Raw genomic sequence first — 17,692 nt, 5'->3', positions numbered from 1 at the left:
TAATACGACAATTTTGGAAAAGGGTCCATTAACATAAAGATATAACTTAACTTTTTTTGAGGCTGTAATCCCCTGCGCTGTCTGGATCCCCGGTCTTCAGAGTGTGTACCTGCAAGAGAAAACAAAAGTGTCTATTACTTTCACATTAATACGACAATTTTGGAAAAGGGTCCATTAACATAAAGATATAACTTAACTTTTTTTGAGGCTGTAATCCCCTGCGCTGTCTGGATCCCCGGTCTTCAGAGTGTGTACCTGCAAGAGAAAACAAAAGTGTCTATTACTTTCACATTAATACGACAATTTTGGAAAAGGGTCCATTAACATAAAGATATAACTTAACTTTTTTTGAGGCTGTAATCCCCTGCGCTGTCTGGATCCCCGGTCTTCAGAGTGTGTACCTGCAAGAGAAAACAAAAGTGTCTATTACTTTCACATTAATACGACAATTTTGGAAAAGGGTCCATTAACATAAAGATATAACTTAACTTTTTTTGAGGCTGTAATCCCCTGCGCTGTCTGGATCCCCGGTCTTCAGAGTGTGTACCTGCAAGAGAAAACAAAAGTGTCTATTACTTTCACATTAATACGACAATTTTGGAAAAGGGTCCATTAACATAAAGATATAACTTAACTTTTTTTGAGGCTGTAATCCCCTGCGCTGTCTGGATCCCCGGTCTTCAGAGTGTGTACCTGCAAGAGAAAACAAAAGTGTCTATTACTTTCACATTAATACGACAATTTTGGAAAAGGGTCCATTAACATAAAGATATAACTTAACTTTTTTTGAGGCTGTAATCCCCTGCGCTGTCTGGATCCCCGGTCTTCAGAGTGTGTACCTGCAAGAGAAAACAAAAGTGTCTATTACTTTCACATTAATACGACAATTTTGGAAAAGGGTCCATTAACATAAAGATATAACTTAACTTTTTTTGAGGCTGTAATCCCCTGCGCTGTCTGGATCCCCGGTCTTCAGAGTGTGTACCTGCAAGAGAAAACAAAAGTGTCTATTACTTTCACATTAATACGACAATTTTGGAAAAGGGTCCATTAACATAAAGATATAACTTAACTTTTTTTGAGGCTGTAATCCCCTGCGCTGTCTGGATCCCCGGTCTTCAGAGTGTGTACCTGCAAGAGAAAACAAAAGTGTCTATTACTTTCACATTAATACGACAATTTTGGAAAAGGGTCCATTAACATAAAGATATAACTTAACTTTTTTTGAGGCTGTAATCCCCTGCGCTGTCTGGATCCCCGGTCTTCAGAGTGTGTACCTGCAAGAGAAAACAAAAGTGTCTATTACTTTCACATTAATACGACAATTTTGGAAAAGGGTCCATTAACATAAAGATATAACTTAACTTTTTTTGAGGCTGTAATCCCCTGCGCTGTCTGGATCCCCGGTCTTCAGAGTGTGTACCTGCAAGAGAAAACAAAAGTGTCTATTACTTTCACATTAATACGACAATTTTGGAAAAGGGTCCATTAACATAAAGATATAACTTAACTTTTTTTGAGGCTGTAATCCCCTGCGCTGTCTGGATCCCCGGTCTTCAGAGTGTGTACCTGCAAGAGAAAACAAAAGTGTCTATTACTTTCACATTAATACGACAATTTTGGAAAAGGGTCCATTAACATAAAGATATAACTTAACTTTTTTTGAGGCTGTAATCCCCTGCGCTGTCTGGATCCCCGGTCTTCAGAGTGTGTACCTGCAAGAGAAAACAAAAGTGTCTATTACTTTCACATTAATACGACAATTTTGGAAAAGGGTCCATTAACATAAAGATATAACTTAACTTTTTTTGAGGCTGTAATCCCCTGCGCTGTCTGGATCCCCGGTCTTCAGAGTGTGTACCTGCAAGAGAAAACAAAAGTGTCTATTACTTTCACATTAATACGACAATTTTGGAAAAGGGTCCATTAACATAAAGATATAACTTAACTTTTTTTGAGGCTGTAATCCCCTGCGCTGTCTGGATCCCCGGTCTTCAGAGTGTGTACCTGCAAGAGAAAACAAAAGTGTCTATTACTTTCACATTAATACGACAATTTTGGAAAAGGGTCCATTAACATAAAGATATAACTTAACTTTTTTTGAGGCTGTAATCCCCTGCGCTGTCTGGATCCCCGGTCTTCAGAGTGTGTACCTGCAAGAGAAAACAAAAGTGTCTATTACTTTCACATTAATACGACAATTTTGGAAAAGGGTCCATTAACATAAAGATATAACTTAACTTTTTTTGAGGCTGTAATCCCCTGCGCTGTCTGGATCCCCGGTCTTCAGAGTGTGTACCTGCAAGAGAAAACAAAAGTGTCTATTACTTTCACATTAATACGACAATTTTGGAAAAGGGTCCATTAACATAAAGATATAACTTAACTTTTTTTGAGGCTGTAATCCCCTGCGCTGTCTGGATCCCCGGTCTTCAGAGTGTGTACCTGCAAGAGAAAACAAAAGTGTCTATTACTTTCACATTAATACGACAATTTTGGAAAAGGGTCCATTAACATAAAGATATAACTTAACTTTTTTTGAGGCTGTAATCCCCTGCGCTGTCTGGATCCCCGGTCTTCAGAGTGTGTACCTGCAAGAGAAAACAAAAGTGTCTATTACTTTCACATTAATACGACAATTTTGGAAAAGGGTCCATTAACATAAAGATATAACTTAACTTTTTTTGAGGCTGTAATCCCCTGCGCTGTCTGGATCCCCGGTCTTCAGAGTGTGTACCTGCAAGAGAAAACAAAAGTGTCTATTACTTTCACATTAATACGACAATTTTGGAAAAGGGTCCATTAACATAAAGATATAACTTAACTTTTTTTGAGGCTGTAATCCCCTGCGCTGTCTGGATCCCCGGTCTTCAGAGTGTGTACCTGCAAGAGAAAACAAAAGTGTCTATTACTTTCACATTAATACGACAATTTTGGAAACATAAATTGGAAAAGGGTCCATTAACATAAAGATATAACTTAACTTTTTTTGAGGCTGTAATCCCCTGCGCTGTCTGGATCCCCGGTCTTCAGAGTGTGTACCTGCAAGAGAAAACAAAAGTGTCTATTACTTTCACATTAATACGACAATTTTGGAAAAGGGTCCATTAACATAAAGATATAACTTAACTTTTTTTGAGGCTGTAATCCCCTGCGCTGTCTGGATCCCCGGTCTTCAGAGTGTGTACCTGCAAGAGAAAACAAAAGTGTCTATTACTTTCACATTAATACGACAATTTTGGAAAAGGGTCCATTAACATAAAGATATAACTTAACTTTTTTTGAGGCTGTAATCCCCTGCGCTGTCTGGATCCCCGGTCTTCAGAGTGTGTACCTGCAAGAGAAAACAAAAGTGTCTATTACTTTCACATTAATACGACAATTTTGGAAAAGGGTCCATTAACATAAAGATATAACTTAACTTTTTTTGAGGCTGTAATCCCCTGCGCTGTCTGGATCCCCGGTCTTCAGAGTGTGTACCTGCAAGAGAAAACAAAAGTGTCTATTACTTTCACATTAATACGACAATTTTGGAAAAGGGTCCATTAACATAAAGATATAACTTAACTTTTTTTGAGGCTGTAATCCCCTGCGCTGTCTGGATCCCCGGTCTTCAGAGTGTGTACCTGCAAGAGAAAACAAAAGTGTCTATTACTTTCACATTAATACGACAATTTTGGAAAAGGGTCCATTAACATAAAGATATAACTTAACTTTTTTTGAGGCTGTAATCCCCTGCGCTGTCTGGATCCCCGGTCTTCAGAGTGTGTACCTGCAAGAGAAAACAAAAGTGTCTATTACTTTCACATTAATACGACAATTTTGGAAAAGGGTCCATTAACATAAAGATATAACTTAACTTTTTTTGAGGCTGTAATCCCCTGCGCTGTCTGGATCCCCGGTCTTCAGAGTGTGTACCTGCAAGAGAAAACAAAAGTGTCTATTACTTTCACATTAATACGACAATTTTGGAAAAGGGTCCATTAACATAAAGATATAACTTAACTTTTTTTGAGGCTGTAATCCCCTGCGCTGTCTGGATCCCCGGTCTTCAGAGTGTGTACCTGCAAGAGAAAACAAAAGTGTCTATTACTTTCACATTAATACGACAATTTTGGAAAAGGGTCCATTAACATAAAGATATAACTTAACTTTTTTTGAGGCTGTAATCCCCTGCGCTGTCTGGATCCCCGGTCTTCAGAGTGTGTACCTGCAAGAGAAAACAAAAGTGTCTATTACTTTCACATTAATACGACAATTTTGGAAAAGGGTCCATTAACATAAAGATATAACTTAACTTTTTTTGAGGCTGTAATCCCCTGCGCTGTCTGGATCCCCGGTCTTCAGAGTGTGTACCTGCAAGAGAAAACAAAAGTGTCTATTACTTTCACATTAATACGACAATTTTGGAAAAGGGTCCATTAACATAAAGATATAACTTAACTTTTTTTGAGGCTGTAATCCCCTGCGCTGTCTGGATCCCCGGTCTTCAGAGTGTGTACCTGCAAGAGAAAACAAAAGTGTCTATTACTTTCACATTAATACGACAATTTTGGAAAAGGGTCCATTAACATAAAGATATAACTTAACTTTTTTTGAGGCTGTAATCCCCTGCGCTGTCTGGATCCCCGGTCTTCAGAGTGTGTACCTGCAAGAGAAAACAAAAGTGTCTATTACTTTCACATTAATACGACAATTTTGGAAAAGGGTCCATTAACATAAAGATATAACTTAACTTTTTTTGAGGCTGTAATCCCCTGCGCTGTCTGGATCCCCGGTCTTCAGAGTGTGTACCTGCAAGAGAAAACAAAAGTGTCTATTACTTTCACATTAATACGACAATTTTGGAAAAGGGTCCATTAACATAAAGATATAACTTAACTTTTTTTGAGGCTGTAATCCCCTGCGCTGTCTGGATCCCCGGTCTTCAGAGTGTGTACCTGCAAGAGAAAACAAAAGTGTCTATTACTTTCACATTAATACGACAATTTTGGAAAAGGGTCCATTAACATAAAGATATAACTTAACTTTTTTTGAGGCTGTAATCCCCTGCGCTGTCTGGATCCCCGGTCTTCAGAGTGTGTACCTGCAAGAGAAAACAAAAGTGTCTATTACTTTCACATTAATACGACAATTTTGGAAAAGGGTCCATTAACATAAAGATATAACTTAACTTTTTTTGAGGCTGTAATCCCCTGCGCTGTCTGGATCCCCGGTCTTCAGAGTGTGTACCTGCAAGAGAAAACAAAAGTGTCTATTACTTTCACATTAATACGACAATTTTGGAAAAGGGTCCATTAACATAAAGATATAACTTAACTTTTTTTGAGGCTGTAATCCCCTGCGCTGTCTGGATCCCCGGTCTTCAGAGTGTGTACCTGCAAGAGAAAACAAAAGTGTCTATTACTTTCACATTAATACGACAATTTTGGAAAAGGGTCCATTAACATAAAGATATAACTTAACTTTTTTTGAGGCTGTAATCCCCTGCGCTGTCTGGATCCCCGGTCTTCAGAGTGTGTACCTGCAAGAGAAAACAAAAGTGTCTATTACTTTCACATTAATACGACAATTTTGGAAAAGGGTCCATTAACATAAAGATATAACTTAACTTTTTTTGAGGCTGTAATCCCCTGCGCTGTCTGGATCCCCGGTCTTCAGAGTGTGTACCTGCAAGAGAAAACAAAAGTGTCTATTACTTTCACATTAATACGACAATTTTGGAAAAGGGTCCATTAACATAAAGATATAACTTAACTTTTTTTGAGGCTGTAATCCCCTGCGCTGTCTGGATCCCCGGTCTTCAGAGTGTGTACCTGCAAGAGAAAACAAAAGTGTCTATTACTTTCACATTAATACGACAATTTTGGAAAAGGGTCCATTAACATAAAGATATAACTTAACTTTTTTTGAGGCTGTAATCCCCTGCGCTGTCTGGATCCCCGGTCTTCAGAGTGTGTACCTGCAAGAGAAAACAAAAGTGTCTATTACTTTCACATTAATACGACAATTTTGGAAAAGGGTCCATTAACATAAAGATATAACTTAACTTTTTTTGAGGCTGTAATCCCCTGCGCTGTCTGGATCCCCGGTCTTCAGAGTGTGTACCTGCAAGAGAAAACAAAAGTGTCTATTACTTTCACATTAATACGACAATTTTGGAAAAGGGTCCATTAACATAAAGATATAACTTAACTTTTTTTGAGGCTGTAATCCCCTGCGCTGTCTGGATCCCCGGTCTTCAGAGTGTGTACCTGCAAGAGAAAACAAAAGTGTCTATTACTTTCACATTAATACGACAATTTTGGAAAAGGGTCCATTAACATAAAGATATAACTTAACTTTTTTTGAGGCTGTAATCCCCTGCGCTGTCTGGATCCCCGGTCTTCAGAGTGTGTACCTGCAAGAGAAAACAAAAGTGTCTATTACTTTCACATTAATACGACAATTTTGGAAAAGGGTCCATTAACATAAAGATATAACTTAACTTTTTTTGAGGCTGTAATCCCCTGCGCTGTCTGGATCCCCGGTCTTCAGAGTGTGTACCTGCAAGAGAAAACAAAAGTGTCTATTACTTTCACATTAATACGACAATTTTGGAAAAGGGTCCATTAACATAAAGATATAACTTAACTTTTTTTGAGGCTGTAATCCCCTGCGCTGTCTGGATCCCCGGTCTTCAGAGTGTGTACCTGCAAGAGAAAACAAAAGTGTCTATTACTTTCACATTAATACGACAATTTTGGAAAAGGGTCCATTAACATAAAGATATAACTTAACTTTTTTTGAGGCTGTAATCCCCTGCGCTGTCTGGATCCCCGGTCTTCAGAGTGTGTACCTGCAAGAGAAAACAAAAGTGTCTATTACTTTCACATTAATACGACAATTTTGGAAAAGGGTCCATTAACATAAAGATATAACTTAACTTTTTTTGAGGCTGTAATCCCCTGCGCTGTCTGGATCCCCGGTCTTCAGAGTGTGTACCTGCAAGAGAAAACAAAAGTGTCTATTACTTTCACATTAATACGACAATTTTGGAAAAGGGTCCATTAACATAAAGATATAACTTAACTTTTTTTGAGGCTGTAATCCCCTGCGCTGTCTGGATCCCCGGTCTTCAGAGTGTGTACCTGCAAGAGAAAACAAAAGTGTCTATTACTTTCACATTAATACGACAATTTTGGAAAAGGGTCCATTAACATAAAGATATAACTTAACTTTTTTTGAGGCTGTAATCCCCTGCGCTGTCTGGATCCCCGGTCTTCAGAGTGTGTACCTGCAAGAGAAAACAAAAGTGTCTATTACTTTCACATTAATACGACAATTTTGGAAAAGGGTCCATTAACATAAAGATATAACTTAACTTTTTTTGAGGCTGTAATCCCCTGCGCTGTCTGGATCCCCGGTCTTCAGAGTGTGTACCTGCAAGAGAAAACAAAAGTGTCTATTACTTTCACATTAATACGACAATTTTGGAAAAGGGTCCATTAACATAAAGATATAACTTAACTTTTTTTGAGGCTGTAATCCCCTGCGCTGTCTGGATCCCCGGTCTTCAGAGTGTGTACCTGCAAGAGAAAACAAAAGTGTCTATTACTTTCACATTAATACGACAATTTTGGAAAAGGGTCCATTAACATAAAGATATAACTTAACTTTTTTTGAGGCTGTAATCCCCTGCGCTGTCTGGATCCCCGGTCTTCAGAGTGTGTACCTGCAAGAGAAAACAAAAGTGTCTATTACTTTCACATTAATACGACAATTTTGGAAAAGGGTCCATTAACATAAAGATATAACTTAACTTTTTTTGAGGCTGTAATCCCCTGCGCTGTCTGGATCCCCGGTCTTCAGAGTGTGTACCTGCAAGAGAAAACAAAAGTGTCTATTACTTTCACATTAATACGACAATTTTGGAAAAGGGTCCATTAACATAAAGATATAACTTAACTTTTTTTGAGGCTGTAATCCCCTGCGCTGTCTGGATCCCCGGTCTTCAGAGTGTGTACCTGCAAGAGAAAACAAAAGTGTCTATTACTTTCACATTAATACGACAATTTTGGAAAAGGGTCCATTAACATAAAGATATAACTTAACTTTTTTTGAGGCTGTAATCCCCTGCGCTGTCTGGATCCCCGGTCTTCAGAGTGTGTACCTGCAAGAGAAAACAAAAGTGTCTATTACTTTCACATTAATACGACAATTTTGGAAAAGGGTCCATTAACATAAAGATATAACTTAACTTTTTTTGAGGCTGTAATCCCCTGCGCTGTCTGGATCCCCGGTCTTCAGAGTGTGTACCTGCAAGAGAAAACAAAAGTGTCTATTACTTTCACATTAATACGACAATTTTGGAAAAGGGTCCATTAACATAAAGATATAACTTAACTTTTTTTGAGGCTGTAATCCCCTGCGCTGTCTGGATCCCCGGTCTTCAGAGTGTGTACCTGCAAGAGAAAACAAAAGTGTCTATTACTTTCACATTAATACGACAATTTTGGAAAAGGGTCCATTAACATAAAGATATAACTTAACTTTTTTTGAGGCTGTAATCCCCTGCGCTGTCTGGATCCCCGGTCTTCAGAGTGTGTACCTGCAAGAGAAAACAAAAGTGTCTATTACTTTCACATTAATACGACAATTTTGGAAAAGGGTCCATTAACATAAAGATATAACTTAACTTTTTTTGAGGCTGTAATCCCCTGCGCTGTCTGGATCCCCGGTCTTCAGAGTGTGTACCTGCAAGAGAAAACAAAAGTGTCTATTACTTTCACATTAATACGACAATTTTGGAAAAGGGTCCATTAACATAAAGATATAACTTAACTTTTTTTGAGGCTGTAATCCCCTGCGCTGTCTGGATCCCCGGTCTTCAGAGTGTGTACCTGCAAGAGAAAACAAAAGTGTCTATTACTTTCACATTAATACGACAATTTTGGAAAAGGGTCCATTAACATAAAGATATAACTTAACTTTTTTTGAGGCTGTAATCCCCTGCGCTGTCTGGATCCCCGGTCTTCAGAGTGTGTACCTGCAAGAGAAAACAAAAGTGTCTATTACTTTCACATTAATACGACAATTTTGGAAAAGGGTCCATTAACATAAAGATATAACTTAACTTTTTTTGAGGCTGTAATCCCCTGCGCTGTCTGGATCCCCGGTCTTCAGAGTGTGTACCTGCAAGAGAAAACAAAAGTGTCTATTACTTTCACATTAATACGACAATTTTGGAAAAGGGTCCATTAACATAAAGATATAACTTAACTTTTTTTGAGGCTGTAATCCCCTGCGCTGTCTGGATCCCCGGTCTTCAGAGTGTGTACCTGCAAGAGAAAACAAAAGTGTCTATTACTTTCACATTAATACGACAATTTTGGAAAAGGGTCCATTAACATAAAGATATAACTTAACTTTTTTTGAGGCTGTAATCCCCTGCGCTGTCTGGATCCCCGGTCTTCAGAGTGTGTACCTGCAAGAGAAAACAAAAGTGTCTATTACTTTCACATTAATACGACAATTTTGGAAAAGGGTCCATTAACATAAAGATATAACTTAACTTTTTTTGAGGCTGTAATCCCCTGCGCTGTCTGGATCCCCGGTCTTCAGAGTGTGTACCTGCAAGAGAAAACAAAAGTGTCTATTACTTTCACATTAATACGACAATTTTGGAAAAGGGTCCATTAACATAAAGATATAACTTAACTTTTTTTGAGGCTGTAATCCCCTGCGCTGTCTGGATCCCCGGTCTTCAGAGTGTGTACCTGCAAGAGAAAACAAAAGTGTCTATTACTTTCACATTAATACGACAATTTTGGAAAAGGGTCCATTAACATAAAGATATAACTTAACTTTTTTTGAGGCTGTAATCCCCTGCGCTGTCTGGATCCCCGGTCTTCAGAGTGTGTACCTGCAAGAGAAAACAAAAGTGTCTATTACTTTCACATTAATACGACAATTTTGGAAAAGGGTCCATTAACATAAAGATATAACTTAACTTTTTTTGAGGCTGTAATCCCCTGCGCTGTCTGGATCCCCGGTCTTCAGAGTGTGTACCTGCAAGAGAAAACAAAAGTGTCTATTACTTTCACATTAATACGACAATTTTGGAAAAGGGTCCATTAACATAAAGATATAACTTAACTTTTTTTGAGGCTGTAATCCCCTGCGCTGTCTGGATCCCCGGTCTTCAGAGTGTGTACCTGCAAGAGAAAACAAAAGTGTCTATTACTTTCACATTAATACGACAATTTTGGAAAAGGGTCCATTAACATAAAGATATAACTTAACTTTTTTTGAGGCTGTAATCCCCTGCGCTGTCTGGATCCCCGGTCTTCAGAGTGCTGTACCTGCAAGAGAAAACAAAAGTGTCTATTACTTTCACATAATACGACAATTTTGGAAAAGGGTCCATTAACATAAAGATATAACTTAACTTTTTTTGAGGCTGTAATCCCCTGCGCTGTCTGGATCCCCGGTCTTCAGAGTGTGTACCTGCAAGAGAAAACAAAAGTGTCTATTACTTTCACATTAATACGACAATTTTGGAAAAGGGTCCATTAACATAAAGATATAACTTAACTTTTTTTGAGGCTGTAATCCCCTGCGCTGTCTGGATCCCCGGTCTTCAGAGTGTGTACCTGCAAGAGAAAACAAAAGTGTCTATTACTTTCACATTAATACGACAATTTTGGAAAAGGGTCCATTAACATAAAGATATAACTTAACTTTTTTTGAGGCTGTAATCCCCTGCGCTGTCTGGATCCCCGGTCTTCAGAGTGTGTACCTGCAAGAGAAAACAAAAGTGTCTATTACTTTCACATTAATACGACAATTTTGGAAAAGGGTCCATTAACATAAAGATATAACTTAACTTTTTTTGAGGCTGTAATCCCCTGCGCTGTCTGGATCCCCGGTCTTCAGAGTGTGTACCTGCAAGAGAAAACAAAAGTGTCTATTACTTTCACATTAATACGACAATTTTGGAAAAGGGTCCATTAACATAAAGATATAACTTAACTTTTTTTGAGGCTGTAATCCCCTGCGCTGTCTGGATCCCCGGTCTTCAGAGTGTGTACCTGCAAGAGAAAACAAAAGTGTCTATTACTTTCACATTAATACGACAATTTTGGAAAAGGGTCCATTAACATAAAGATATAACTTAACTTTTTTTGAGGCTGTAATCCCCTGCGCTGTCTGGATCCCCGGTCTTCAGAGTGTGTACCTGCAAGAGAAAACAAAAGTGTCTATTACTTTCACATTAATACGACAATTTTGGAAAAGGGTCCATTAACATAAAGATATAACTTAACTTTTTTTGAGGCTGTAATCCCCTGCGCTGTCTGGATCCCCGGTCTTCAGAGTGTGTACCTGCAAGAGAAAACAAAAGTGTCTATTACTTTCACATTAATACGACAATTTTGGAAAAGGGTCCATTAACATAAAGATATAACTTAACTTTTTTTGAGGCTGTAATCCCCTGCGCTGTCTGGATCCCCGGTCTTCAGAGTGTGTACCTGCAAGAGAAAACAAAAGTGTCTATTACTTTCACATTAATACGACAATTTTGGAAAAGGGTCCATTAACATAAAGATATAACTTAACTTTTTTTGAGGCTGTAATCCCCTGCGCTGTCTGGATCCCCGGTCTTCAGAGTGTGTACCTGCAAGAGAAAACAAAAGTGTCTATTACTTTCACATTAATACGACAATTTTGGAAAAGGGTCCATTAACATAAAGATATAACTTAACTTTTTTTGAGGCTGTAATCCCCTGCGCTGTCTGGATCCCCGGTCTTCAGAGTGTGTACCTGCAAGAGAAAACAAAAGTGTCTATTACTTTCACATTAATACGACAATTTTGGAAAAGGGTCCATTAACATAAAGATATAACTTAACTTTTTTTGAGGCTGTAATCCCCTGCGCTGTCTGGATCCCCGGTCTTCAGAGTGTGTACCTGCAAGAGAAAACAAAAGTGTCTATTACTTTCACATTAATACGACAATTTTGGAAAAGGGTCCATTAACATAAAGATATAACTTAACTTTTTTTGAGGCTGTAATCCCCTGCGCTGTCTGGATCCCCGGTCTTCAGAGTGTGTACCTGCAAGAGAAAACAAAAGTGTCTATTACTTTCACATTAATACGACAATTTTGGAAAAGGGTCCATTAACATAAAGATATAACTTAACTTTTTTTGAGGCTGTAATCCCCTGCGCTGTCTGGATCCCCGGTCTTCAGAGTGTGTACCTGCAAGAGAAAACAAAAGTGTCTATTACTTTCACATTAATACGACAATTTTGGAAAAGGGTCCATTAACATAAAGATATAACTTAACTTTTTTTGAGGCTGTAATCCCCTGCGCTGTCTGGATCCCCGGTCTTCAGAGTGTGTACCTGCAAGAGAAAACAAAAGTGTCTATTACTTTCACATTAATACGACAATTTTGGAAAAGGGTCCATTAACATAAAGATATAACTTAACTTTTTTTGAGGCTGTAATCCCCTGCGCTGTCTGGATCCCCGGTCTTCAGAGTGTGTACCTGCAAGAGAAAACAAAAGTGTCTATTACTTTCACATTAATACGACAATTTTGGAAAAGGGTCCATTAACATAAAGATATAACTTAACTTTTTTTGAGGCTGTAATCCCCTGCGCTGTCTGGATCCCCGGTCTTCAGAGTGTGTACCTGCAAGAGAAAACAAAAGTGTCTATTACTTTCACATTAATACGACACAATTTTGGAAAAGGGTCCATTAACATAAAGATATAACTTAACTTTTTTTGAGGCTGTAATCCCCTGCGCTGTCTGGATCCCCGGTCTTCAGAGTGTGTACCTGCAAGAGAAAACAAAAGTGTCTATTACTTTCACATTAATACGACAATTTTGGAAAAGGGTCCATTAACATAAAGATATAACTTAACTTTTTTTGAGGCTGTAATCCCCTGCGCTGTCTGGATCCCCGGTCTTCAGAGTGTGTACCTGCAAGAGAAAACAAAAGTGTCTATTACTTTCACATTAATACGACAATTTTGGAAAAGGGTCCATTAACATAAAGATATAACTTAACTTTTTTTGAGGCTGTAATCCCCTGCGCTGTCTGGATCCCCGGTCTTCAGAGTGTGTACCTGCAAGAGAAAACAAAAGTGTCTATTACTTTCACATTAATACGACAATTTTGGAAAAGGGTCCATTAACATAAAGATATAACTTAACTTTTTTTGAGGCTGTAATCCCCTGCGCTGTCTGGATCCCCGGTCTTCAGAGTGTGTACCTGCAAGAGAAAACAAAAGTGTCTATTACTTTCACATTAATACGACAATTTTGGAAAAGGGTCCATTAACATAAAGATATAACTTAACTTTTTTTGAGGCTGTAATCCCCTGCGCTGTCTGGATCCCCGGTCTTCAGAGTGTGTACCTGCAAGAGAAAACAAAAGTGTCTATTACTTTCACATTAATACGACAATTTTGGAAAAGGGTCCATTAACATAAAGATATAACTTAACTTTTTTTGAGGCTGTAATCCCCTGCGCTGTCTGGATCCCCGGTCTTCAGAGTGTGTACCTGCAAGAGAAAACAAAAGTGTCTATTACTTTCACATTAATACGACAATTTTGGAAAAGGGTCCATTAACATAAAGATATAACTTAACTTTTTTTGAGGCTGTAATCCCCTGCGCTGTCTGGATCCCCGGTCTTCAGAGTGTGTACCTGCAAGAGAAAACAAAAGTGTCTATTACTTTCACATTAATACGACAATTTTGGAAAAGGGTCCATTAACATAAAGATATAACTTAACTTTTTTTGAGGCTGTAATCCCCTGCGCTGTCTGGATCCCCGGTCTTCAGAGTGTGTACCTGCAAGAGAAAACAAAAGTGTCTATTACTTTCACATTAATACGACAATTTTGGAAAAGGGTCCATTAACATAAAGATATAACTTAACTTTTTTTGAGGCTGTAATCCCCTGCGCTGTCTGGATCCCCGGTCTTCAGAGTGTGTACCTGCAAGAGAAAACAAAAGTGTCTATTACTTTCACATTAATACGACAATTTTGGAAAAGGGTCCATTAACATAAAGATATAACTTAACTTTTTTTGAGGCTGTAATCCCCTGCGCTGTCTGGATCCCCGGTCTTCAGAGTGTGTACCTGCAAGAGAAAACAAAAGTGTCTATTACTTTCACATTAATACGACAATTTTGGAAAAGGGTCCATTAACATAAAGATATAACTTAACTTTTTTTGAGGCTGTAATCCCCTGCGCTGTCTGGATCCCCGGTCTTCAGAGTGTGTACCTGCAAGAGAAAACAAAAGTGTCTATTACTTTCACATTAATACGACAATTTTGGAAAAGGGTCCATTAACATAAAGATATAACTTAACTTTTTTTGAGGCTGTAATCCCCTGCGCTGTCTGGATCCCCGGTCTTCAGAGTGTGTACCTGCAAGAGAAAACAAAAGTGTCTATTACTTTCACATTAATACGACAATTTTGGAAAAGGGTCCATTAACATAAAGATATAACTTAACTTTTTTTGAGGCTGTAATCCCCTGCGCTGTCTGGATCCCCGGTCTTCAGAGTGTGTACCTGCAAGAGAAAACAAAAGTGTCTATTACTTTCACATTAATACGACAATTTTGGAAAAGGGTCCATTAACATAAAGATATAACTTAACTTTTTTTGAGGCTGTAATCCCCTGCGCTGTCTGGATCCCCGGTCTTCAGAGTGTGTACCTGCAAGAGAAAACAAAAGTGTCTATTACTTTCACATTAATACGACAATTTTGGAAAAGGGTCCATTAACATAAAGATATAACTTAACTTTTTTTGAGGCTGTAATCCCCTGCGCTGTCTGGATCCCCGGATTTCAGAGTGTGTACCTGCAAGAGAAAACAAAAGTGTCTATTACTTTCACATTAATACGACAATTTTGGAAAAGGGTCCATTAACATAAAGATATAACTTAACTTTTTTTGAGGCTGTAATCCCCTGCGCTGTCTGGATCCCCGGTCTTCAGAGTGTGTACCTGCAAGAGAAAACAAAAGTGTCTATTACTTTCACATTAATACGACAATTTTGGAAAAGGGTCCATTAACATAAAGATATAACTTAACTTTTTTTGAGGCTGTAATCCCCTGCGCTGTCTGGATCCCCGGTCTTCAGAGTGTGTACCTGCAAGAGAAAACAAAAGTGTCTATTACTTTCACATTAATACGACAATTTTGGAAAAGGGTCCATTAACATAAAGATATAACTTAACTTTTTTTGAGGCTGTAATCCCCTGCGCTGTCTGGATCCCCGGTCTTCAGAGTGTGTACCTGCAAGAGAAAACAAAAGTGTCTATTACTTTCACATTAATACGACAATTTTGGAAAAGGGTCCATTAACATAAAGATATAACTTAACTTTTTTTGAGGCTGTAATCCCCTGCGCTGTCTGGATCCCCGGTCTTCAGAGTGTGTACCTGCAAGAGAAAACAAAAGTGTCTATTACTTTCACATTAATACGACAATTTTGGAAAAGGGTCCATTAACATAAAGATATAACTTAACTTTTTTTGAGGCTGTAATCCCCTGCGCTGTCTGGATCCCCGGTCTTCAGAGTGTGTACCTGCAAGAGAAAACAAAAGTGTCTATTACTTTCACATTAATACGACAATTTTGGAAAAGGGTCCATTAACATAAAGATATAACTTAACTTTTTTTGAGGCTGTAATCCCCTGCGCTGTCTGGATCCCCGGTCTTCAGAGTGTGTACCTGCAAGAGAAAACAAAAGTGTCTATTACTTTCACATTAATACGACAATTTTGGAAAAGGGTCCATTAACATAAAGATATAACTTAACTTTTTTTGAGGCTGTAATCCCCTGCGCTGTCTGGATCCCCGGTCTTCAGAGTGTGTACCTGCAAGAGAAAACAAAAGTGTCTATTACTTTCACATTAATACGACAATTTTGGAAAAGGGTCCATTAACATAAAGATATAACTTAACTTTTTTTGAGGCTGTAATCCCCTGCGCTGTCTGGATCCCCGGTCTTCAGAGTGTGTACCTGCAAGAGAAAACAAAAGTGTCTATTACTTTCACATTAATACGACAATTTTGGAAAAGGGTCCATTAACATAAAGATATAACTTAACTTTTTTTGAGGCTGTAATCCCCTGCGCTGTCTGGATCCCCGGTCTTCAGAGTGTGTACCTGCAAGAGAAAACAAAAGTGTCTATTACTTTCACATTAATACGACAATTTTGGAAAAGGGTCCATTAACATAAAGATATAACTTAACTTTTTTTGAGGCTGTAATCCCCTGCGCTGTCTGGATCCCCGGTCTTCAGAGTGTGTACCTGCAAGAGAAAACAAAAGTGTCTATTACTTTCACATTAATACGACAATTTTGGAAAAGGGTCCATTAACATAAAGATATAACTTAACTTTTTTTGAGGCTGTAATCCCCTGCGCTGTCTGGATCCCCGGTCTTCAGAGTGTGTACCTGCAAGAGAAAACAAAAGTGTCTATTACTTTCACATTAATACGACAATTTTGGAAAAGGGTCCATTAACATAAAGATATAACTTAACTTTTTTTGAGGCTGTAATCCCCTGCGCTGTCTGGATCCCCGGTCTTCAGAGTGTGTACCTGCAAGAGAAAACAAAAGTGTCTATTACTTTCACATTAATACGACAATTTTGGAAAAGGGTCCATTAACATAAAGATATAACTTAACTTTTTTTGAGGCTGTAATCCCCTGCGCTGTCTGGATCCCCGGTCTTCAGAGTGTGTACCTGCAAGAGAAAACAAAAGTGTCTATTACTTTCACATTAATACGACAATTTTGGAAAAGGGTCCATTAACATAAAGATATAACTTAACTTTTTTTGAGGCTGTAATCCCCTGCGCTGTCTGGATCCCCGGTCTTCAGAGTGTGTACCTGCAAGAGAAAACAAAAGTGTCTATTACTTTCACATTAATACGACAATTTTGGAAAAGGGTCCATTAACATAAAGATATAACTTAACTTTTTTTGAGGCTGTAATCCCCTGCGCTGTCTGGATCCCCGGTCTTCAGAGTGTGTACCTGCAAGAGAAAACAAAAGTGTCTATTACTTTCACATTAATACGACAATTTTGGAAAAGGGTCCATTAACATAAAGATATAACTTAACTTTTTTTGAGGCTGTAATCCCCTGCGCTGTCTGGATCCCCGGTCTTCAGAGTGTGTACCTGCAAGAGAAAACAAAAGTGTCTATTACTTTCACATTAATACGACAATTTTGGAAAAGGGTCCATTAACATAAAGATATAACTTAACTTTTTTTGAGGCTGTAATCCCCTGCGCTGTCTGGATCCCCGGTCTTCAGAGTGTGTACCTGCAAGAGAAAACAAAAGTGTCTATTACTTTCACATTAATACGACAATTTTGGAAAAGGGTCCATTAACATAAAGATATAACTTAACTTTTTTTGAGGCTGTAATCCCCTGCGCTGTCTGGATCCCCGGTCTTCAGAGTGTGTACCTGCAAGAGAAAACAAAAGTGTCCTATTACTTTCACATTAATACGACAATTTTGGAAAAGGGTCCATTAACATAAAGATATAACTTAACTTTTTTTGAGGCTGTAATCCCCTGCGCTGTCTGGATCCCCGGTCTTCAGAGTGTGTACCTGCAAGAGAAAACAAAAGTGTCTATTACTTTCACATTAATACGACA

The sequence above is a fragment of the Mytilus trossulus genome, chromosome 4 (genome assembly GCF_036588685.1).
Source record: "Mytilus trossulus isolate FHL-02 chromosome 4, PNRI_Mtr1.1.1.hap1, whole genome shotgun sequence".
In the NCBI taxonomy this organism is placed as follows: Eukaryota; Metazoa; Mollusca; class Bivalvia; order Mytilida; family Mytilidae; genus Mytilus; species Mytilus trossulus.
This window is presented reverse-complemented; position numbering follows the sequence as displayed.